The sequence below is a fragment of the Phodopus roborovskii genome, unplaced genomic scaffold (genome assembly GCF_943737965.1).
Source record: "Phodopus roborovskii unplaced genomic scaffold, PHOROB, whole genome shotgun sequence".
Classification (NCBI taxonomy): Eukaryota; Metazoa; Chordata; class Mammalia; order Rodentia; family Cricetidae; genus Phodopus; species Phodopus roborovskii.
This window is the reverse complement of record NW_026125577.1, coordinates 279,559-304,878: the sequence shown is the minus strand read 5'-3', so window position 1 is coordinate 304,878 and position 25,320 is coordinate 279,559. Positions and strand designations below refer to the sequence as shown.

Here is a 25,320-nt window from a genome sequence, read left to right as displayed (position 1 = left end):
AGACCTGGGATTTTAATCCAGATCTTCTGTATTTGAAACCTCAGATTCCTCATCTTACTGAGACTAAAGCAAGGGCATTAGATCTTGCAATTGATAATGTATTTGTAGAAGAAATTGGCACTCTGCAGTTTTGTTTTGTTTTGTTTTTTTTCCCTATCAAAACGGGAACAGGACCTTAGGATTTTGTGAAGTTATTTGAACCTTTTTTTAATTTGGTTGATCTCATTCATTCATTACTAGTTTATTCAGAGTATGTGCTAGACCCTGATTGAGATCATGCAGATTTCAGAGTAAACAAGATGTTGAAGCCCTCCTGGGGTGGAGCTGGGGGCCAAGGTGGTCAGGAAGAACTTAGAATTTAACATCCACACTTGATAGTAAGGTCATAGGGGAATAGTTAGTAATGAACAAGAGCTATTTCAAATAAAGTGATTTTTTTTTTCCCCAGACAGGATTTCTCTGTGTAGCTTTGGCTGTCCTGGAACTCACTCTGTAGACCAAGCTCTGTCTTGTATTCACAGAGCTCCACCTGCCTCTGTCTCATGAGTGCTGGGATTAAAGTCTTGCATCACCATCTCTTAACTAAATCCAAATACTCTTTAACAATGCAGTGATTTTCCAAATGTGTTGCACCTATATGTTTTATTTACTTTATTTTTTATTCAGAGGCTTAGGGAAAGGTTGCAAAGGCCCATGCTGTCTTCTGTCCTCCGCTGGGTAGATCTTGGAGGTCTATCCATTGCTAAGAGTGTGTTTATAAATAAGAATTACCACACACTTAATAGGTTTCAAAGAGATAGATGTGGTGGCTCATATTTGCAATCCCAGGACAGGGTGGTATGGAAAGGAAGGGCAGGATAGCATTAAAACCTATGATAACCGAATTCACAATATTTTAGCAAGTAGGAATCTTTTTCATGTGAATATCACATCTGAGTTTACAAATAGTTTCATCTCTACATATCAGGACAGGGGAAGGCCCTAAGTCAAACTATGTGCAGAAAGAAAAGGAGGATAAAGGACTAGCTTTCAAATGACTGGAGTTATTGATTTGGTTTTTGTGTGTTTAATATACCATGCAACTTTTGGCTTATTCACTGCTTAGAATAGACTTTGTTTAGGAAACCAGGAACAGGCCAGAAGCTGGATCCCTAAGTAGATGGCCAGTAGATGCTAGGGGGTCAGAAACAAGGTAGCTAGCTGTTAAGAAATGAGCAAGCTCAGTGAGGATTTGAGCATGTACTCCAAAGAGGCAGAAGGAAGAAAAAGATCGAATTAAAACATTGGGAGTTTCTGTATACACCTGAGAGCCCTGAAATGATCTTTGAGGCTGTACAGAATATTAAAACCCTTTGTTCTATTGTTTGAAATCTGGCTAGTTCTTTTTCCTTTAGTTTCCACACCCATGATTATTGATTACCAGAGTTTTAGATAATGGTTAGCAATTAATTAAATGGGAGAGACTGAGTGATAAATACTGTTGACAGTGTTTGGGCAGATTCATTGAGTTTCTAATCTGTTTAAAACCATAGAATGGATACTGTGAGAAGTAGGAGGAGGAAAAACAGCCTCTTTATTCAAGAAGTTTATAAGCAACTTAGAAAGAGAAATTGGTATGTTGGACAATGGCAAGAAGTAATGCTTTTGATTACAACTGGGTCCTACAATTCTTCAAAAAAGGAAGGATAGGATCCTCTTGGATTGAAGGAGAAAGTTCTAGAGTTCTAAATGTGGCTTTGGGGAGAGGGTACAGAAATGAGAACTGGAGAAGGGTGAGGGGGAGAGACCACATAATAAGAAAAGGGAGAAAGTCAGAATGCAGGTAAGGAGGCCTTGGATAGACTGAGGAGCCAGCCATGTGTCTCATCACTAGAACTGAGTGAGATTGGAGGCTGTCTCAGTTACTGTTGTATTACTCTGAAGAGACACCATGAGTGAGGCAACTTATGAAATAAAACACTTAATTTGGGGCATAGAGTTCCAGGGGATAGTTGAGTCCATGACCGTCATGGCAGAGAACATGGCAGCAAGCAGGTAGGTATGGTGGTTAGGTAGTAACTGAGAGCTTACATGTTGAGATAACAGCCATGGGACGGAGGGAGTGCTAACTGGAATGGTGTGGGCTTTTGAAAAATCAAAGCCTACCTCCAGTGACACATTCACTCCAACAGGGCAATAGCTCCTAAACCTTCCCAAGTATAGTCCCAAGAACTGGGGACCAAGTATTCAAACATATGAACTTATAAGGGGACATTGTGTAGGACCTTGAAGTTTGTGTTTTATAAGGAAGAAAAGATAGTGAAATGTTTAAGCAGGAGTAAGGGATGATCAAAAGATATACATAATGCCAGTAGCAGTAAAGAGAGTGACAGATCCATTAGAATCCTCCAGTATATGCTGGGCAGATCCACTAGGATGCTCCAATAGATACTTGGGGCCAGGGCAGTCAGAGCTGAACCCAAGAGGGAACAACAAATGGGAATGGAGGAAAAGTCACAAAGGAAGACTTACAAAGAATTCATAACTGGTGGATTGGAGGCTGAGAGGAAGATAATCTCAAGGCACCAAGCCTGGGCTCAGTGGCAGTGTTGGTGTCAGAGCTGGAAAATCCAAAGGTGAATAGGCTAAAGATGATCAATTTAATTCCAAGAGGTTGAATGTGAGGTGACCATAAAACAGTAAAAACATTCCTTGCAATGAAATCTAAATATATATATATATATATATGCTATTCAGTTGCCAGGAAAATAAGTTCCTCCTTCTACTTTTAACTACATGCAAAAAAAAAAAAAAACCAACCAACCAACCAACAAACAAAAAAAAACCAACCAAGCAAACAAAAAAGCAGCAACAACACTAAAACCAAACCAAAACAAGAAGGGCAAGAAAAGAGGAACTGTGAGTTGCTTAGCATAACCAGCTTGGTACAGTGTCAATTTGGGAAAGAAGAGTGATGGGGAGGGGAGGCATGGGCTGGGGAGGGACTCATTGGTACTGGTATCACAGATCACCATGCTACTGAGTAATGGTTGGAGATGGCCTGATAAGTGAGGCTTATCTCAGAATTTTAGAGTCAGAGGGCCTATGAGCATCTCCTCATGCAACAGATGTGGTTGTGGAAGACCACAGATAGTACTTGGCTTCTCACTGTGCCTCAGAGAGTCAGAAGTCCATGTCCTGCTTCAATCTAGTGTCCCTATCCCTGACATTGGGAGTAGGGCACCCTTTCAACCTTTTGTCATTTTATTGTGTGAGACAAGTCTCCCCGTGTAGCCCAGGCACACCAGGAACTTAGACCAGGCTGGCCTCAAACTTGCAGCAATCTCTGCCTCTTAATAGTTGGGATTATTGCCAGGTGGTGGCGGCACACACCTTTAGTCCCACCTCTAGAGAGGCAGAGACAGGCAGATCTCTGTGAGTTCAAGGTCAGCCTGGCCTACAGAGCAAGTTTCAGGACAGCTAGGGCTGTTACACAGAGAAACCTTGTATTAACAAACAAACAAACAAACAAACAGAGTTTGGATTACAGTTATGATGCCCACTTCTGTCCTTTTGGGGAACACGTTTCCCTGGTTTTATGGAAGGAGGTTGATGGAGCTAAGAGGTCAAGTTATCTCAAAGAAAATGGAAGACTTCTCAAAAGTAAAACATACACAGCATGAAAGGCAGGAAGTGACATGGACAGCCCTGATAGATTGCATGCTTTTAGACAAAGGACTCTCTTCTAGTGGTGTTATGAATAGGATAAATGAATACAATCTATGGAGGGAGTGGTTTCCCCCAAGAGTGTTTGGGCAGCCCTAAGGACACATTCCAGAAGAGGGTGTTCTACGTTTTCCAACATTCTTTGATAAGTTATGAGGAGTAGGATTTCTACCCAACTGTCTGAGAGACAAGAAATACATAATTCAACATGGAGGGGGAGGGTGGGGCATTTTATTTTATTTATTTTGGTTTTTCAAGACAGGGTTTCTCTGTGTAGCTTTGCAGACCAGGCTGGCCTTGAATCCTAGATTTAGGTAATCCAACAGGTGTGTGCCATTGTGCCCAGCTATCCTACTTTTTGTTTGCTTGTTTATTTGTATTCCAAATAAGGAAACTGAAATGAAAGGTTTAGGAACATATTTAGACACACTGTATTATGGCTAGGGTGGCCTTGAATTTTCACCATACCTCAGCCTCCCAAGTGTTGGGCTTAGAGGTGTGTACCACCACACCTGGTCTAGTTTAGTTCTGGACCTCTTTCAAATTTCTTCATTATATTGATTATTTATTTGTATGGGGCAAGGGGTGCACAAGACACATATGTGGAGGTCAGAGGATAATTTGTAAGAGCTTCTGTCCTGGTTCTGGACTCTTGATAGAAGGTTCGTCCTTTTCTCTTTGTTCTAAAACCAACTATAAGATACATACATACTTGGTTGTAGTCTGACGTGCATTGAATGTCTATGTTTTCAGTTACCCAGGAGGCTCAGGCAGGAGCAGGTCAAGGTCACCCTGGAACCCACCCTCTAAAAGGAAAAGGTTGGATTCACTATGCCGTAGTCTGCAGAGATCGTACATGAAATAAATTGATAATATACAATGATGAAACTAATGAAGAATGTACACACTAGTCATTGATCAAGAAAATTTTGTAAGCTGGGTGTGGTGATGCATACCTATAAATCTCAGCCCTGGGGAGGTGGAGGCATGAAGACAAGAAGGTCAAGGATACTCTTGGCTGTATAACAAGTTGGAAGTTAGCCTAGGTTAGTTTAGGCGGTCCAAGACAGTGGTTCTCAACCTTCCTAATGCTGCAATCTTCTAAAACAGTTTTTCATGTTGTGGTGACCCCCAACCATAAAATTATTTTTGTGCTACTTCATAACTGTAATTTTGCTACTGTTATGAATTGTAATGTAAATACCTGTGCTTCCTTCTTTCCTTCCTTCCTTCCTTCCTTCCTTCCTTTTTTCCTCCCTCCCTCCCTTTCTCTCTCTTTGAGACAAGTTTTCTCTGTGTAATAGTCCTGGCTGTCCTAGAACTCTTAGACCAGGTTGGCCTCAAACTCACAGAGATCCACCTGCCTCTTCTCCCAGATGCTGGGATTAAAGGTGGGTGCTGCCACTGTCCAGCCAATATCTGATGGTCTTAGGTGACACCCGTGAAAGGGTCATTTGACTCCCAAAGAGGTCTCAATTCACAGGTTGAGAACCACTGTGGATCTAAGATAATAAATAAGGCATTTTTCATATTTAAGTTTGTGCTGCTGTATTCTAATAATGACTCAGTGAAGAGATATAACAGTTAAAAACTACCAAGACAGGGGTAGGGTAGAGTTGGTGTCATTAAATCCTGGGTTTGATGCCCAGCACAGCATAAAAAGGGAACTGGTAGCATATGTCTGTAATCCTAGCACTTAGGAATTGGAAACAGGAGGAGCAGGAGTTCAAGGTCATCCTCAACTGCACAGAGAGCTTGGGCTACTGGAGACCCTGTTTTAAAAAACAAACGAACAAAACTCAGCAAGGTACACTTACTGCCCTTTGAAGGTGAAGGTGACATGTGCTGGCAGAGGATGGGGGTTTCAGGCAGGGACCTTTAAGGATTAAGATCCTACGGTAGACTGTACATTGCTTTAGATGATTACTTTGGAGGAGAAGGGTGTAATATCAATGATCAGAGAATGTCATTGACTCTCCCCTCCACCCCCAAAGTCATAGATTTTCAAAACTGTCTAGATTTCCAACTTCTGGAGTCTGTTTATGGGCAGTGGTGGGAAAATATGATCACACTGAAGACTGGATTTGACTCTGTTCTTCCTAGCCATCCTCGAGGTGCCAAAGGCAGATCCAAATTGGATGTCATCTTATCTGAATGATGACAAACATTCTCCTGGGAGAGGTGGCAATAACCTGGTTTTCTCTCTCACCAAAAATAGGCCTTGGTGACCGATGATCTATTTTATGGAGTTGGGACATGGGAGTACTGCCACTTCTCTGCTTCAGCAGTTGAAGTATTTCCCCAGGACTGCTAGCTTCTCCCAATCAATGCCCACCTGATGGTGGACAGAGTCTCCCTCTGCATATCTCCAGGGGACCTCCGCTGTCCCTCTTCACCTCCAGGTGGCCTTACCAAGGTGCTGTGAATGTCATTTTTTGTTTTCTGTTTAAATTGATGTTTATCCCTCTCACTTCCATTTTGATGAATCCAGCTGGACAACATGTTTGCAAGACAGGGACTGAGAAAAAGAAGCCAGGGAAGAGATGGAGAACACCTTCCTCTGGAAACATTCAGGTTCTCAAAAGCCACTTTGAAGCTGGGTGGTGGTGGCTGTGGCAGCATAGGCTTTTAATCTCAGTACTCAGGGCAGAACAGTGGGGAGGGGCGGGAGGAGAGGCAGCCAATCTCTGTAACTTTGAGGTCAGCCTGGTCTACAGTGTGAGTTCTAGGACAGTCAGGGCTACACAGAGAAACCCTTCCCTGAAAAAGCAGAGGAGCCCCTGGAAGTAGAATGTCTTGAATTTTGATAAGTTATAGTATCTCACTGGAGGCTTATCAGCCACTTCAGGGCAGGTGCTGGGTGTGTGAAAGGAGGCTGCCATGCTTTTCTTCCTGGCTGGTTTTGATATACATCAACTCAACCAAATTACTCAGCCCCGGCTAAACAAAATATTAGCATAACAATGGGGTAGAATTGGAGGTATTCCACCTCCTGGTATAAAGAATGTTGTGTGCTTCAGAGTTAAGGAGCTGTCTCTCTGTCTCCTTGACTCTCTCCATCATGGTTGTGGGCAATGGTGAAGTTTGGAACATAAGTATTGCTTAGAAATCCTGCTGGCTCTTGGTTCTTCATGCCTGCTGCTGGACACAGATTCTGCTAGAGGAAACTTGCTCTGCAGGTTAGAATAAAACAGTTTTGTTTTTCTCACCGATTTACCCACCAATTTCTTTCCCTTTTCTGGTATTGAGAAGTGAACCAGGATCTGCACTTGGCTACTGAGTGACTATTCTAATTAATAATTTGAATTGAGTTTGTGGTAAATACCATGTTTCTCATAGTCTGCTGGGTAAGAATTCAGATCACGTTTTCAGACCTTTTTTTTGATGTAATTTACAAGCAATGTACCATCAAGGGGACCAGTAATTATATGTTAAATTTCATTTTTAAATATCTTTATTATTTTTCGTGTTTTAAATATTGATCCCAGTTCCCTCTCCTCCCTCCCTCCCTCCCATGTCCCCCCCCCCACTCCCCTTCTGATCCCACCCTCCCACTCCACAGGGAGGGTGATGCCTTCCAGGAGGGATCATCAAAATCTGTCAAGTCATTTGGAGTAGGGTCTAGGCCCTTCCCTCTGCCTCTTGGCTAAGGGAGTATCTCTCCATGGGGGATGTGCTCCCAAAGTCCTCTTGTGCACCGGGGATACATCCTGGTTTCACTGTCAGATGTCCCTTAGACTGCTCAGGCCTTCTAACTGAGATCCACGTTCAGGGGGTCTGGCTGGTATCAGTCTGGGGGTCCATGAGCTCCCCTTGTTCAGGTCAGCTGTTTCTGTGAGTTTCTGTAGCCTTGTCTTGACCCCTTTTCTTATCACTCCTCCCCCTCTGTAACTGGATTCCAGGAATTCGGCTCAGTGTTTAGCTGTGGGTGTCTGCTTCTGTTTCCATCAGCTACTAGATGAGGGCTCTATGATGGTGGATAAGTTAGTTACCAATCTCATTATCAGGGAAGGGCATTTAAGGTAGCCTTTCCACGGTTGCTCAGATTGTTAGTTGGGATCATCCTTGTAGGTCTCTGGACATTTCTCTAGAGTCAGTTTTCTCTTCAAACCTATAATGGCTCCCTCTATTATTATGGTCTCTCTCTCTCTCTCTCTCTCTCTCTCTCTCTCTCTCTCTCTCTCTCACTTCTCTCTCTTTTGCTCTCCTCTATTCATCCCCTGACTCAATCTTCCTAGTCCCACATGTTCTCCTCTCCTCCCCTTCTCTTTCTCCTAACTCCCTCTCCATTCACTGCCCCCCACCCCCTCCCACCCCCGCCAATATGCTCAGGAGATCTTGTTCCTTTCCCATTCTGTGAGGGTCCTTGTATGAATCTCTTAGGTTCCTCTGGTGATCCTTTGCTCTATGTCTAAAATCCATATGTGAGTACATACCATGTTCCTCTTTTTATGCCTGGGTTACCTCACTCAGGATGATTTCTTCAAGTTCCATCTATTTGCCTGTGAATTTCAAGATTACATTGTCCCCCCCCCCATTGTGTAAATATACCACATCTTCTTTATTCATTCTTCAGTTGAGAGGCATCTAGTTTGCTTCCAGGTTTTTGCTATTACAAATAATGCTGCTATGAACATAGCTGAACAGATTTGTTGCATGGATGTGGATCATTTGGGTATATGACTAAGAGTGGAATTGCTGGGTCCTGTGGTAGACTGATTCCCACTTTCCTGAGGAATTGCCATACTGAGCTCCAAAATGGCTGTACAAGTTTGCACTCCCAAAGCAGTGGAGGAGTGTTCCCCTTTATCCATACCCTCTCCAGCATAAGCTGTTGTTGGTATTTCTGATTTTAGCCATTCTGACAGGAGTAAGATGGTATCTCAGAGTTATTTTGATTTGCATTTCCCTGATGGCTAAGGATGTTGAGCACTTTCTTAAGTATCTTTCAGCCTTTTTGATTTCCTCTATTGAGAATTCTCTCCTCAGTTCTGTACCCCAATTTTAATAGGATTATTTGGTGTTTTGGTGACTAGTTTGTTGAGTTCTTTGTATATTTTGGAGATCAGCCCTCTGTCAGATGTGGGGTTGGTGAAGATCTTTTCCCAAACTGTGGGTCTTGTGGACTGTGTCCTTTGCCTTACAGAAGCTCTCTCTTTCAGGAAGTCCCATTTATTAATTGTTGATCTCAGTGTCTGTGCTACTGGAGTTATATACAGGAGAAAGCTGTCTCCTGTACCAATTTGTTCAAGGGTACCTCCCAGTTTTTCTTCTAAGAGGTTCAGTGTGGCTCGATTTATGTTGAGGTTTTTGATCCATTTGGACTTGAGTTGTGTGCATGGCGATAGACATGGGTCTATCTGCAGTCTTCTACACACCCTCATCCAATTGTGCCAGCACCATTTGTTGAAGATGCTGTCCTCGCCCCATTGTATAATTTTAACTGTTTTGTCAAAAACCAGGTGTTCTTAGGTGTGTGGGTTAATATCAGGATTTTTAATTTGATTCCAGTGGTCTACCTGTTGATTTTTGTGCCAATACCAAGCTGTTTTCAGAACTATGGCTCTATAGTAGAGCTTGAAGTTGGGGATGGTGATGCCTCCTGAAGTTCCTTTTAGACCTTTTTTGAGAACACCTGGGGATCCTTTTAGACCTTTTTTGAGAACACCTGGGGACATTTGTTGGGAGTGTGGTGCTGGAGTTGGGGATGGAGAATGAACCCCCCCCCCAACTTTACTGAAAGTTGGGGCTGCTTTCTTTCTTTCTTTCTTTCGTTCTTTCTTTCTTTCTTTTTTCCTTCCTTCCTTCCTTCCTCTCCCCTCTCTCTCCCTCTTTCTCTGTCTCTCTTTCTTTCCTCCTCCCTTCCTTTCTTTTTCTTTTTCTTTTTTACAGCACTCATATAGTTAAGAAAAGATGAAATCAGAGCCTGGTGGCAGTGGCAAGTGGATCTCTGTGAGTTCGAAGCCAGCATGGTTTACAGAGAGAGTTCCAGGACAGGCTCCAAAGCAATACAGAGAAACTTTGTCTTGGGGGAAAAATAAAAGATCAAATCAGAAGATGACTTGATGACACAGACATTTTCAAGATGAGAGTGATATTGTTTGTTCTTCATGGTGGCAGAACCATATTTTAATTAATAACTTAGTCTCACCTTGGGGCCCAGGCTGACCTGGAACTCACTATGTATTCAGAGTTGGCTTTGAACTCTTGATCCTCCTGCCTCCACCTCCCAGGGGCTGGGATTATAATCATGGCCTACCACACCTGGCTTGAATTCCCTTAATTGATTACCTTTGCAGCTTGAGTTCTATATATATTTGGTGATGATTTGTTTTTGGAAGTAGGCATAAAAAAGGTTTATCATTATGTCAGGTGGTGGTAGTGCATGCTTTTAATCTCAGCACTTGGGAGGCAGAGGCAGATGGATCTTTGTGAGTTTGAGGTCAGCCTGGTCTACATAGTGAGTTCCAGGACAGGCAGAGCTTCACAGAGAAACCCTGTAATGAAAAAACAAAAATCAAACAAATAATAAATAAGCTACATTATCTTTGAGATACTGTCATTTAAAATTTTTAATTTAATTTTTAAAATTTTTATGTGTATGAGTGTTTTGTTTGCAAGTATGTTTGTGTAACATGTTTGTGCCTGATGCCTATGGAAGCCAGAAAAGGGTGTCATATCCCCTGGGACTGGAGTTATAGATGGTTGTGAGCTACCATGTAGGGGCTGGGAACTGAATCTGGTCCTTTGAAAGAGCTGTCTGCACAGACCCATCTCTCCAGCCCTCATGATACCATTATTTTACACACTTTGTACCTACATATGTGTCTTCTCTCATTATTATATGACTCCTGGGAGTCACATGATACCTTTTGTTTTCTTTGCTTTATTTCATTATGTTGACTACTGAATTATGTGAGCAGATTTATAGATATAATCTAGAGCAAATTATATTTATTACAGCATTATATTTTTGTTTATGGCATTTTATTTAGAATATGTGAGAATTTATATATTTTAGAGTGGGTTTAATATAAGAATCCTAAAATGTGCTTTAATGATTTATATATATTTTATTTGCAATAGATTAAATAACACAGTCATTGTTATTTTTAAAACCTTTCTGTGATATTGTTTGGACTCACATCTTATCTTAGAGGATAGATAACTGACTGTCCTCTTCCTTTCCCTCCCCTCTCCTCTCCTGCCTCAAAAACTCATCTCTCCTCAGGGTCTTACCAGGTTTCCTGGGCTGATCTTGAACTCAAAATTCCTTTGCATTGGTCTCCAGGGAATTGAGATTACAGGCATGTGATCTTAAATGTGGCTTGATCCTCTTTTTCAATCCTTTCCACAACAGTTCTGCTTAACTTTTCTTCAGCTTTTAAAAGAACCGATTCCCAAATGCCTAGAAAATAGCCCATTTCAGGTACACAGTGTTTTGCCTGCATGTATACCTGCACACCCGAAGAGGACATCAGATCTCATTACAGATGGTTGTGAGCCCCCATGTGATTGCTGGGAATTGAACTCAGGACCTCTGGAAGAGGAGCCAGTGCTCTTAACCACTGAGCCACCTCTCCATCCCTCCCCCATTATTTCTTTTTCCCTCAGTATCTTTCACTCATCACACTTGTCAGATTTTTAAAAAATCATCCTATTCAATCTGCTTATTCAAAGTACTTGGGAGGGTTGATCTGAGTTTGATACCAATGTGGGCTACATGCTGAATTCCAGGTCAGCCAGACCTCCATATCAAGATCTTTTCTTTAAAAACCCAACAGCAACAAAAATCAAGTATTTATTGAGTCCACAAAGGAATCAATGCTTTTTTCTTTTTAAAAACTTACTTATTTTTCAGTATTAGGGTTATATATACTTTTTAAAATGGCAGTCTGGGTATTTCTGTGCTCCCAAATGTTGTGACACGAAGACTAGAAAACTAACCATGGTTGGCTCTACTTTCTGTAGAGTTAGGGAAAGTATTCAATGCTCCCAGGTGTGTCTCAGTCTGTGTGAAATAAGTGGCCATACACTGTGCCCACTGGTGATCAAATACAATGTCCCCAACTCCACTTTGTAACTACAATGCACACACAAGCCAGTGTGATTGTCATCAAGAGATGTTGATGTTGCTTTTAGATGATAGAGGAAGAAAAAAGAAAACCAATAACAAAGTTTCCACAACTTAGGCAGTTGTTGGACATCATAAAGACTTTCCTTTTTGATCATGTTTCCAGGCTTTGTCCTGATGAAACTTTGGTTTCAGGGGAATATTTCCTTGGTACTCTTCTCCCAACACAAAAATTCTCATTCTATTAAATTAGAAATATACACTAAAGACCCATCCAATAAAGGACACTGAAATGGAAATTAACTGAAGTCTGCTTTTAATTAATTTCAATTCCCTGAAGTGTCAAAAATTCCATTTTGGTTCCAGCAGTAATTGGAAAGTAGTAGGCAAGCCTGGGTGTTTGAAATCTTACGTGTTATGTGGGGGAGAAGGGTGTACATTCTAGGTCACTCTCAGGGAGGGCCAGGAGAGCCTCTAGTCTTTTTCAACTCCCTGTTAATTTTACTATGCAATTTCCCAGTTAATTTCATAAAACTATGGCTGTCCCTTTTTAGGTATAAGTTCTATGTTTCTGTTTCTCTATATTTACAATTTTAGAATCTTTGCTTTTGAACAGCAGTAGAAACAGATTTAAAAAGAAAAACTTTCCCCAAAATTACCATATCTGAATCAAACAAACACACAGATGGGTGGGGAGACATGGGAAGTGGGACCAGGAATGTTACCACTTCTGCTCAGGCCCCAGTATTCAGGAAAACCTGGTGGATCTGAAGCTGTAGTTCAGCTGGTAGAGTTCCTTGCTTGCAGAAAAGACCCAAGTTTAGTGCTCAGGACTACATGAACTAGATGTGGTGGTGCATGCCTATAATCCCAGCACTTGAGAGCTAAAGGCTGGGAATCAGAAGTTCAAGGGCACCTCCAGCTACATATGAGTTTGAGGTCATCTTAGAAAGACTGGTCACTTGTTAAGAATGATTGTTGCACAACCACAAGGACTCTTGTAGTGAGCTGAGTATGGACACCCAAAACTGTAATCCAGTATGGTAGTGAGTGGAGACAGATCTCTGGGGCTTGCTGGCTGCCAGCCTAGCATAAAAGCAGGAGCTCTAGTTTCAAGGACAGTAATAGAGGAGGACACATAGACACATGTATCCATACAAAGACATACACAACAGACAGAGAGACACAGATAGGGATAGAGACAGAGAGCTATGGACAGAGATCAATTCTGGAGATCTCAAAGAGTGTAAGGTGGAAACTATTGCTTTATTTAGAGATAAGCATGATCAAGGGATCTACAGATGCTTCCTAAAACCTTAGCAGTGTTCCCTCACAAGTGTGCCAAAACCTAGATGTGTGTTTTAAAGGCTAGCATTGCAAGTGTGGAGATGCAACAAAAAGAAGTTAAAGGGAATGTAGACTGACTAGGGGCATAAGAAATTCAGTATGATAAGTGAATGCAAAAGTAAATATATACAAAAATAGAGACTACACAACCAGTTATATGTAAAAAATGGGGAAATGCCACTTACAATATTGATAGCAATGCAAGTATAGAAATTTTAAATTTCATTTAAAAGTACAGGATCTTTGGGAGTGGAGTGATGGTTCAGTAAATGTAAGAACATTTGTTGCTCTTCTAGAGGACCTGGGTTTGGTTCCCACCCTCCTATGGAAGCTCAGAACCAACTGTAACTACATTTCCAGGGGATCTGACATGAGCATCAGGCACAGTGTAATACATATGCATACATGCAAAAATATACATCCATATAAAATTAAAATAAATAAACCTTAGAAAAATTCCAGGACATTGGCCAGGCATGGTGGCTGATACTTGTAATGCCAGCACTCAGGAGATTGAAGCAGGAGGGGTACCATGAGTCTGAGGGCAAGAATAGGCTATGTACTAGGTTCCAGGTCATCCCTGGATACATTGTGAAATCCCATCTTAAGAAACCAAAAAAGCCTTTAAAAAACAGTACAGAATTTAAAACAAGAAAGTTATGAAATATTATTGAAAAACCCGAAACATAATCTGTGCAAATGGAAAGAACTGCAATGCTCTTGAATAAGATTTTGTTTGTTTGTGACAGGGTCTGCAACTTTCTATATAGACCAGGTCGGCCTTGAACTCATAGAGATCTGCTTGTCTCTGCCTTCTGAGTGCTGGGACTAAAGAGTATGCCACCACATGCAGCTTGGATAAAATTTGGCAAAAGAACATTCTAAATCTCCCAATTAACTTAAAAATCTGATATACTCCAATGAAAACTTCCATTTTTTTTTTAAATCACTTGCTTATATGGTAAAAGAAGATCAGGAAAAGCGAGTTATAAAAAATAATAACTTATCTCACCAAGTAATTTCTAAAAATTTATTTTTATTATTTTTCATTATATATAACTATTATAGGCATATTATAGGTGTGTGTGTGTGTGTGTGTGTGTGTGTGTGTACGTGCATGCATGAGCAGGTGAATGCTGGCACGCAGAGGCCATAGGCACCAAATTTCCTGGAGCTGGAGTTACCTATGGTTGTGAGCCACCTGATGTGGGTGTAGGGAACTGAATTCAGGTCTTCTGGAAAGCAGCAAGTGCTCTTAACCTCTGATCCATTTCTCCAAATACTTTTTATTTATTTACATTTATTTTATGTGCATTTGTGTTTTGTTTGCACACATGTCTGTGTGGGAGTGTCAGATCTTGGAGTTAGTTGCCATGTGGGTGCTGGGATTTGAACCCTGGTCCTTTGGGAGAGTAGACAGTTCTCTTAACCACTGAGCCATCTCTCCAGTCCCTTACAAAATATTTTTTAACACACTAAAGATGATCTAAAACCTGTGGTTTGGAAGCAGGGATGATATATAGGTAAGTAGATAGATAGATAGATAGATAGAGTACAAGGATACATACACTTACACACACAGAAGAAAGAGGCTACAATAGATTTCAGTGTATATGGGAATTTAATATGTTACAAAAATTGAAATTCCAGTTCCATGAATGGACAAGATGTTTGCCTTAACTTGTGCAGGTACAAGCTTTACATGAGAGCCCTGGTTTGATTCCAAGCACCTATATGGCTACTTACAATTGTCTGTATCTCCAGTTCCAGGGGATTCTACATTCCCTTCTTGCCTCCATGATCTTGCACACATGTGGGATCCAGACATACATGCAGGCAAAACACACATACAGGTGGAATAAAATAAAAATAATTAAAAATAGATGATAACAATATAGCATGTGATCATCTCTATTATATAACATTTCTTACTATCTTATATGTAAAAATCAAATGACCAGAGGAACAGATAATTTACAATTTGTCAACTCAGAGGAACAGATAATTTACAGAGTGACAAAACTAACCCACTAGTAAGCACATACAGAAATGTTCAACCATTGGCGGTAAGCAGAAATAATGAAATAGCACTTGTCACCCATCTGCCTGAATGACAAGAACTAAAAATTGTTAAGTTTCCTATTGGCTAGACTAATGCAAAAGAAAAGGTGCCCACATCTGTTAAGATTGCTTGCTGCTCTTCCTGAGGTTGCGAGTTGGTTGGGTCACAGCACTCATGCTAGACTGCCCATAACTGCCTATAACTCCAACTCCAGGTGATATGACACTTTCCTTTGGTTTTCATATGCACACACGTGGCTTATATTCCCACAGACATAGGCACATAAATCAAAATGAATCTTAAATCCACCAGCATGTAGTCTCTGTGCCCTGAGGCTTTTCTCGGGGAGCTGTTTGCAGTGGCAAAATAATGGAAATAAAGGGGATGCCTATCAATGTAGGAATGATCACCATAGTTCATTCAAACTGTGGAATAGCAAGCAGCCAATAAAGGTGTTTTCTCAGACATAAACTAATAGTAAGTCTAGAGATATCTTTGTTAGTCAGTAAGTGAGAAAAGTAATGTACAGAAAGGTGGAAAGCAAGTCTTCAATGGCAGCCTCATCACACAGATGAGTACACACATATACATCTGGACATGTTTTCGTGAGAACAGAGAAAGGCATGGAAGAATAGCAGAGATGGATGTCAGTAGGGATTTAGGAGGAAATGAGCATAATAAAATATGGAATTAATACTAGTAATCCAATACTGAAATGCCATGCTACAAGGTAAGAGGAAACAGTAGCTAAGAAATCCTAGGTTACTGACACAAAAGATTGTCAGATAATAGAAGCAAAAATGACAACTGTTTAAGTAGAGGCATTATATGTGTTCCCATTGTACTTTCCAAGTTTTGTTTTGTTTTAACCGCAGCACTGATTTTGTTTTGTTTATTCCTTTGAGACAGGGTTTTTCTGTGGCTTTGGAGGCTGTCCTGGAACTCACTCTGTAGACCAGACTGACCTCAAATTCACAGAGATCTGCCTGCTTCTGCCTCCTGAGTGCTGGGATTAAAGGCATGTGCCAACACCTCCCCGCACAGCACTAAGTTTTATTAGGGTTTTCACTAATGTTAAGGAACGAGGGAGTTTTGTTATGAGTAGGTTTTTTTTCCTTGCTGGTCAGGGCCTAATGCTGCACCAGCCCCAGATAACACACAGAGACGCTGTATTAGATATAATTCTGTTGGCCAGTTATTAGTTTCTTATCTGCTAGCTTTATCTTAAATATTAATCCATTTCTATTAACCTAAGTATTTCCACATTGTCTTATCTTACCGGAGAGCTTGACTCTCCTCTCTACTACTTCCTCTCTTCTCCTAGTCTCCTAGTGCTGCCTATCTTGCTTTCCTATTGGCAAGCAATGCTTTATTCATTAACCAATAAGAGAAACATATTTACAGAACAACATCTCTCATCATCTCCTCTTTTCTCTCTAAAATAAAAAGAAGGGTTTTAACCTTAGCATAGCAAAAAATATCACACAACAGTTATCAAATAAGAATCACAGTTAACAATATTTAGTACATTAACATTTAGTAAGATTTAAAGAAAATATTCTATCATCTATCCTATCTTTGTGAGTCTAAAGTACTATATGTAACTTATCTTTGATCCTAGCTAAGGAAAACTATAACCATAACTATCTGTCTTCAACTCCTTCAAAGACCCAGAAAGATAATTTATAAACTCTAGAAATGACAGAGACAATTTGCCTGGTCAGTCACCTGAAGTTCTTCTGTAATGTTCCATCTTCAGCCTACAGGCCATAGTGTGTCTTGAAGACTCCTCAGCAAAGCAGGAAACTTTAAATTGTCCACCTGTGATGGCAGTTTGTCAGTAACCTTTTTCTGTGTCCTGCAGACTGTCTGGCAGACTCTTCAATGAAGCAGGAACCCTGTAGCAATGTCCATCTTGTATCAACAGTCACTTTCCTGTGGATCCTGCATGTTCAGTTTATATAGCATAAAGTCAAACAGTCCAGACAAGAGCAGTATCTTGTCCAAATGGTTAGCCTTGCCATATTGGAAGCAAACTCCATAACAAGTTTCTTTGATTTCCATCTTCCTTTCTGACTCAGGTCGAGTTGACAGGAGCAGTTATGTCTCACTGTCAAGAAAAACTCTAAACCATTTTAAATGCCATATTCTGTAGGTCTTTGAAAGGTTTGAAGAATATTTATCTACCTCAAATACATCCTGAAAACCTAATAACTTCACTCTGTTTTGACTATCATAGGTAACTATAATCTGTACTGTTATACATTTTTAAATGAGTTATATAAACACAACACCTAAACAAGAGGAGAAATATACATATCACAAAATATACATATCACCTTAAATTTGTATCAATAAATGAAAATCCATTTTAAAACAAAGTGTTCATGTCTATACCATAATCCCATTTTTACCTTTAAAGAGATTGGTTGTGATCATTAACCCATTTAAATGAAAACAAACATTTATAGACAATATTTGGGAATTTGGGCGTCGTTCTTTCCAAACTGCTTCCTGCTGGTAGGGGGCGCTGTCATGGGGATCCTAAGAAGACACAGAAACCTTTGCTACAGTCTGCAAGGCTGCCTTGTCCAAGCTGTTTTGAATGTTGGATCACCTGGGACTCTGTTTCAGGGGGTCTGGCTTGAACAAACCACATTAGTCTGGAAGAAATCCACAGCTTTTCATTTTCTGTGGAAACAAAAATAGAGATCCTTTTCCCCAGTAACCTGTCCTTAGATTTAAAAATTGAAGTCAATGCATTTTAAAAAATATATAAATTGAATTAATCCAATATCATTTTTTTAAACAGTTATTTCCTCAGCAGTCAAATGATACAAATACAATATAATACCATACAGCATCCAAATTCTCTCTGTGCTATCCATCTTTATGTGGCGTTTTTATTACTCTATTTTTTTCTACTTCTATTTTTTCATTTTTTGAGACAGGGTTTCTCTGTATAACTTTTATCTGTCCTGGAATTAACTCTGTATACCATGTTTACTTTGAAATCACAGACTCCTGTTTGCCTCTGTCTCCCGAGTGCTGGAATTAAAGGTGTGTGCCACTACACACAGTTGTTTTAGCTGCGGTCTATTGAAGATGGCGGTGGCTATTTTACCACCAGCACTGAGAGCTGTCCTCACTGCTTTGGTGTATGCTGCCATCCAGCAGCATGCTGCTGGCTTGGAGATGTGGTCACTGCCATTGCCAGCTCTCATACACACCAGTAAGTTGTTAGCAGAGCTCTTTAAAAGCCTTGCAGGTTTTTTACCATTTATGCTGAGTCAGGAAACCTCCCTTAAAGGAGCCATGCAAATTTATGCTTGTCTCTAGCAAAACAGAGTACAATCAAAAAAAGAAAAAAAAAATTGCTGCTACCAAGAAGCTTTGCTTGTCTCTGTTCTTTTGTTTCTGAAATCCCTTTTTAAGCTTCTGTCAAGCTTTAAGTGGAAGTTCTCAGGTTCACGTTCGGCACCATTTTGTTAAGAGCTGTTTTTTCCCTCCAGTCTTGTCCCACCGCCTTGCCAGCCCCAAAGAACACACTTCCTCTCTCCTCCTATTCTCCTAATCCCGCCTATCTTGCTTTCCTATTGGCCAACAGTGCTTTATTCATTAACCAATAAGAAAAACATATTTACAGAATGACAGTCACATCAAGGGAGTCCAAGTTAGAGGGCACAGAACTTCATGAAGTCTCCTGAGATCTCATAGTGAACCATTGACTCCAGTTTTTTGGTAGGATTGCTGCCTCGTTTTAGGTATAGCCCCATAGGCTGGTAGGAGGGAAAGTCTCCACCACCCAGAACATGGAAATCATAAAGGTCACAAAACCAGCCATTTATACATGACATCCCATGAAACAGGTATAGGGGATGTGCCTACATGATTCCTGATATACATGTCTATATCCTAGTGCTTTTGTTTCTCCCACTACAGCATTGGGTCTAAGTAGTCCCATTTGTACTACGGATCCCTCTATTGCTATGAACAGCCAGGGAGCTTCAGGTAGTCACCATGCCCCATGCCATCATTTGGGTACAGCTTGCAGTCTTCCACATGCATATTATACTTCTTGGCATCTGGGGCCTGTTCTTTTGGGGTTCTGGCAGCATGTCCTTGGTCAAGTGAAAGGCTGTCCATGTCCCCAGGGGCACTACGACACAGGTTGCCCTTGGACTCTCAGGGTTCCAGCCCTGGCCACTGCTATCTTCACCCATTTTCACCTTTTGCACCTCCAAGTTTTGTTTTTTTTTTTTTTTGTTTATTTGTTTGTTTTATTTTGTGTGTGTGTAGTTACTTTTGGTTTGTAGTTAACTAAAACAAGATTTCTGACTTCTATTGATCAAACACTTTTTTTTATATCTTGTGATCAGTGGTCACACAGATGTTTATTTGTGAGCTTTTTGACATTGTAGCTCTGAAATACACATGTTTTCCTTTTACTTAGGACACGGAGTTTTTGTTTGCCTGTTTCCAGTTAGTTAAAGGTTAGAAAATTAAATCCTCAGATGTACATTATCCATAACTGTTTGTCTTTATGTATTTCAAGGTTCCCCCCCTGCCCCTCACCAATAGCAGGGGGATTAAACCTAACAATATTTAAAAAAAAAAATTAGTGGGAGTCAGTAGAGTGCTTACCTAAGGCCCTGGGTTCAATCTCTAGCACCAAAACAGACAAACAAACAGAACCAAAACACCCCAAACAAAACCTGGGTTTACTGGCACATGCTTGGAATCCAGCATTCAGGAGGTAGAGGCTAGAGGATCAGAACTTGAAGGTCACCTTGGCTTCATAATGTTTGAGGCTAGTCTGAATACATGAGACCCTGTCTGTGAAGGAAAAAAAAAAAACAAAAAACAAACAAACAAAAAAACACGTTATGCTCTATGCCATGTGTCTATCAAGCCTGAGATGTGGGAGACTAGAAGAACCTTTAGTCTTTGTAATGGGAAGCTCATGAGGTAGAGGAATTAATTAAAGACAAGAAAGGGTTAAAATACTGAGAGGAGGAAATGCAGAATGGCTAAGTGAGGCCCAAGGTGAGAGTTTTCTATTCGTTTGTGTTAGACTGCATTCTGACCTTGCAGCTTCATGCCCAGTGGCCACAACAGGAAGCTCAACATTTGTTAAACTTCTCGTGGGAACAAAGGAACTACCAGATGCTGGAAATGGTGAAATTGGTTTATTGGCCTTCTTTCTTTGATCAGGTTTTTCTTATTGATGTAATTTTCCTAAACAGCAACTTGTTAATAAAGCCAGTAAATCTTAATTAATGGGTTGGATCAAAAGGAGAATGTAATATATTAAAAACTACCATATTGCCAGGTTGTAGTGGTTCACATCTTTAATCCCAGCACTCAGGAGGCAGAGGCAGGCAGATCTCTGAGTTCAAGACCAGTCTGATGTACATAGCCAGTTTCAAGACAGCCAGGGCTATACAGAGAAACCCTGTCTCAAAACCAAACACCCCGCCACATATGGATCTGTCCAGCATCTCTGTACCATACAAACTACTCAAAATAAGGATTTAACACTTTGGCTGGGGAAACAGGTAAGTGCAACCATAACTATGGTCCGTCTTGCAATAAGATAGAAGTTGGACTATGCTGTGTGGGAAGCACAATAAGCCTCCCATGGTTTTGCATGGTCAATTCAGCATATCTGCTAATGTTGGATTGCATTCTCCAATTGTAGGAGAAATTGTCTATCCTCTTTAGTTAGCTGTCTGGGTGAATTGGGATCACTATCTTCTTTCATAATATTGCTTAAAGTTTTCAAATCGCCAGTACATGCTTTTTAAAAAGGACATAACCATTGATATTTCCCAGTAACTTCTGAAAATCATTCAATAATTGCAAGCTGTCTTTTCTAATTTCTAATTTTTGAGGCCTAATTTCTTTAGGATATAACATATATCCCAAATAATTTTGAATTTTTTTTTTCTAATCTGACCTGTAATGCTTTCATTATCTGACATGGTCTTATTTGCACCTTTACTGACACTTTTCTAGGTGAGGCCTAACAGAACAGCAATTCCCTGAAGCTTTTTCTCAAATCTGATATTGACCTCCATTCTTTCAATTTCTTTTTTTAACCACTGTACCCTTTCTTCTGCTAAAGGCTATCGAATCATCCATGCAGATTTATTTGGCTCTCAGGCCATTTCCCACCAACCTGCTCTGGAGGCCAGCAGCTGTGGGAGGCGCAGATTGCCAACCCTTCCAATTAAGACACTGACCTGATGTCCTTTTTGACTACATTCCAAGTAATTCAAGTGGATCTTTTGTTAGGATTCACACATTCACAATCACATTTTACACATGTGTGTGTCCACACCATACATACAGAACATACATATATTTTTCAGGTCTCCTTTTCTCTAGGCCATGATTAGTTTGTTGAAATAAAACATCCTTAATTGAAATCTCTTGTAATGTAGCTGCTATAGCTAACCCTTGAATTATGAACATTCAAAATCTGAACAAATGCCAATAAATTAATCTATGTCACCTTTTTTTATAATAAGGTCTTAAAACAGTTTCTGATGGTTTGCATTAATTTTTCTATACTCTTGGCTGGTCATCAATCATGGCAGCAGCTCCTAAGGCTGCAGGCTTCTTGGCTAGGCCTGGCCTTATCTTGCCTTTGCTCTCTGGGCCTGGGCTGGCCCACTGTGGCTCATCTGTGACTGCAGCTTCTTGAAAGGTCAACAACCTGCTGACCTAATGCGTATGTGGGGCCACACCTTTGCTTCTCTGGTGCAGCTCTGAGACAGCTGGGGCAGCAGTGACTTCTGCAAGGGGGAAGGATCCTTACAAAACTTATAAATTCTAAACATGTCTGTACTTGCTTCTGCTTTACTCCAGCTCTCTTGGTTATTAAAATATACCCAAGTAAATATACAATCATCTGACTAATATTTCTGTCTCATATCTCTAATTATATAATTTTTACCCTTGAGGTTAACTCACTCACTTCTTTATCATCTGGCTAATATTTCTCTGTTTCATATCTACAATTATATGCATTTTTACTCCAGAGGCTAACTCACCACATTTCACTTCTTTATCATCTAATACTTTTCTGTTCCATATCTACAATTATACATATTTTCACTCTCAAGGTTAACTAACTATACTTCACTTCTTTATCATCTGACTAATATTTTCCTGTTTCATATCTACAATTATATACAGTTTTACTCCTGATGTTCACTCACCACACATTATTTCTTTTATCCAAGCATTCTCTTCACACTCATACACCCATGCTGTCTATTTCTCTGCGGTGTTCATCATTTCTATCCCCCATACCCAGTTTCTCGTTTGGTACCATATGTTGGCGCTGTCTGTATGGCCTCACGTTGCGGTGCGGTGCCATATGTCCATTATTTATGTCCCCCATACTCAGCCCCTTGTTTGGGCACCATATGTCCCAAATACTGAAAAGATGGCTGTCTTTTTTTAATCTAAATCTGCCCTCCTGACTTTTATTCTGTGTCTGTCTATAGCTAACCGTTTCCTCATCCACACCCCCACCTCTCAGGTACAAACTTGGGGCTGGTCAGCTGGTTCCAATTGCACCCCCACAGAGACAGCTTCCAAGATTGTCCAAGGCTTTTTGAAAGACAAGGAGCACCTTGCGGTGTTCCTTTGTCATAGTTATACTATCATAAGGTGCCTTGTCCTTTAGCAGAGCATGTAGATGCTCCAGGTCTTCATGGGGATTGACCCCCAGGATCTAAGTCAATTAATATTCCCCAGTAAGCACTGGAGCTGGGTTAGTGTCATTGACTCAGTCACCTCCAGAACAGGCTTAAGTGGGCTAGCCTGTATCAGCATGAGGTGCGACCCAAATACTTTGAAGGAACTTTTGGACCTTTTATGGGGCCACAGTAAAGCCCCCTTTTTAAGCAATTGGAGCTCCTGTGTCACAAAGCCCTCAAGATATCTGGATCCCGATTTCCCAAAATTAAATCATCCATATAAGCATATATTATTGAATCCTTTGACTTAGCATAGGCCTTAAGAGAGTAGCAAGATACTGTTGACAGTAAGCCAGGCTATTAGCCATTCCCTGTGGTAGCACTACCCATTCAAAATGTTGATCAGGCTTGGAATAATTAAGTGAAGGAACAGAGAAGGCAAATTTATCACAATCCTCTGGATGTATCAATATAAAAAAGAAGCAATCTTTAATATCAATTACCATAAAGTATATTCTGTGGTAATAGCAGTGGTCCAGGGCATGTCCCTAAAGGGGGTGCCCACCAGTTCCATATTTATCTTGGCAAATCTTAGAGCATGTGCTTTTTGAATTACAAACACCAGGGCTCATAGAAGGGCATTATTTGTTCATCCACTAGCTTATGAAGCTTAGGCACTGCTCCACACATAAGGACTTTCAGTGCTCATCTGATAGGTGGCACTCTGGGGGGGGGGCAGTGGATCCTGTAATTGGGGTATACCCAGATAGACCTCTTAGGCTCCCCCCTGTAGTTGTGGAGGTTGAAAAAAATCCTTCTTTGTGACTCCCCCCCCCCTTTTAGGTCCTTTCCCACCCTTTGTGCTTCATTCTCTTCCTTATGAAAAGCCTGATGATCTGTGGTCACAACAGTGTCCATTTGACCCAGCATGTCAGTAAGGCCTTTGACCACTAAGGGTCATATCTTTCCTTGGACCCTGTCTGGGCTGGCTCAGTGCATTAAGGCCACTGTTTCTCTTGACTGGGAGTTACCTCCCACCCCCAAAACCAAGAGCCCATGTGCAAGCTCCCAGATGCTCCTCCTGGAGCATTGTCCTGTCTGCCCCTGGGTCTACCAAATAGTGAAACTTTTTAATGCCTATCAAAATGGTAATTTTTGGGTGAATTCCTTCAATCAAGGAGGAAGTCCAGTGGGCTTGTGTTGTTGGGGTATGAGGCCTTCCAATTCTACATTTAGAGATGCTTTCTCGTTTTTAATTGGTCTGGAGGCTGCCCCTCCTCTAGTTTAAAGGCTTCCCCTCCAGGTCAAATTTTGATATACAGTCCTCCTTCCTATGTTATCCCTTCCTGCACTGAGGGGTACTTAGCCCCTCCTGGCCTGTTGGGGTAGTTGTTGAAGACAGTCTCTAAAGCATGTCCTTTTTCCAGGTGGTGTCAAGGACCCTTGACTCTGGGTTGCCTGTGATAGCCTCCATCATAGTGGTTGTCTGTGCCTATAAGGCCAGGGCCAGAGACTGGGACTGGTGTTGTTGGGTACCTACATCTTGGGAGGCTACTAGCTAACTGCTCAGGGAATTGCCTTTTAATCCCATGCAGGCCATTTTATGGTCCCCATTGATCCCTTCCCATACCAGCAGTTTGATAAATTGTTCTCTGAGGTCTCCTGGTGGCAGCTTGCGCTGAATGCTCTGTTGAATCTTGTCTATAAACTCTGGCAAAGGTTTTCTGAGCTTCTGCCTCACCCCAGCTATGGGGGACTGAGTAGGCCCATCATCTAGTTTAGCCTAGGCATTCAATCCAGCCTGCCTCACCTGATCCCAATACGATCCAGGGACTTCTGCTTGCTGGACTCCAGTGGAGTAACTAACCATCTTCCATTCTCAACAGCATAGCATAGGTAATAGGGATGACAGGTTAGCTTGCCTATTTGCCTCAGCTCACACCCTACATTCCTGCTTATAAAAGGTACACCATTTGATAAACTGAGAACTAGGGAGGACTGCCTTAGCCACATACAGCTAGTCCTTGAGGACACACAGATAATAGGTGATTTCCTGTAACAGGGTCTGTGCTCAAGGGGTTTAGAGCCATCTTCTGCCTTGGCCTTGCAGAGCTCTTTAAGATCCTTGGCCTCCCAAGGATACCAGTCTAGAGTCCTGCTTGGCCCAGGGTCCAAGTTTATTGAGTAGGCTTGGGGGGGGATTTCCTAGGTGCATTTTCCCATCCCTCTTTGATTGGGTATGCCTCCACATAAACCAGGCCTCCAGGTCTCGACTTGCCATTGTCTGGTTGATCATAGATGTCCAGGTCCCTGAGGGCAGTATGGGAGGGCTCAGCCTCCTTGCTCCTGGGAGTGTAAGGCAAGGGTCTGGAGTTATCTGAGGAGGACCCATCCCTCCTCTGTCTCATCTTTGGCGGACT

At 41.2% G+C, this 25,320-nt stretch overlaps 1 pseudogene; it reads right to left on the bottom strand.

Moving 5' to 3' along the window:
• Positions 1-18,862: 18,862 nt before the first annotated feature.
• LOC127217044 (NADH dehydrogenase [ubiquinone] 1 beta subcomplex subunit 8, mitochondrial-like) lies at positions 18,863-19,411 on the bottom strand (annotated as a pseudogene).
• Positions 19,412-25,320: the final 5,909 nt, after the last annotated feature.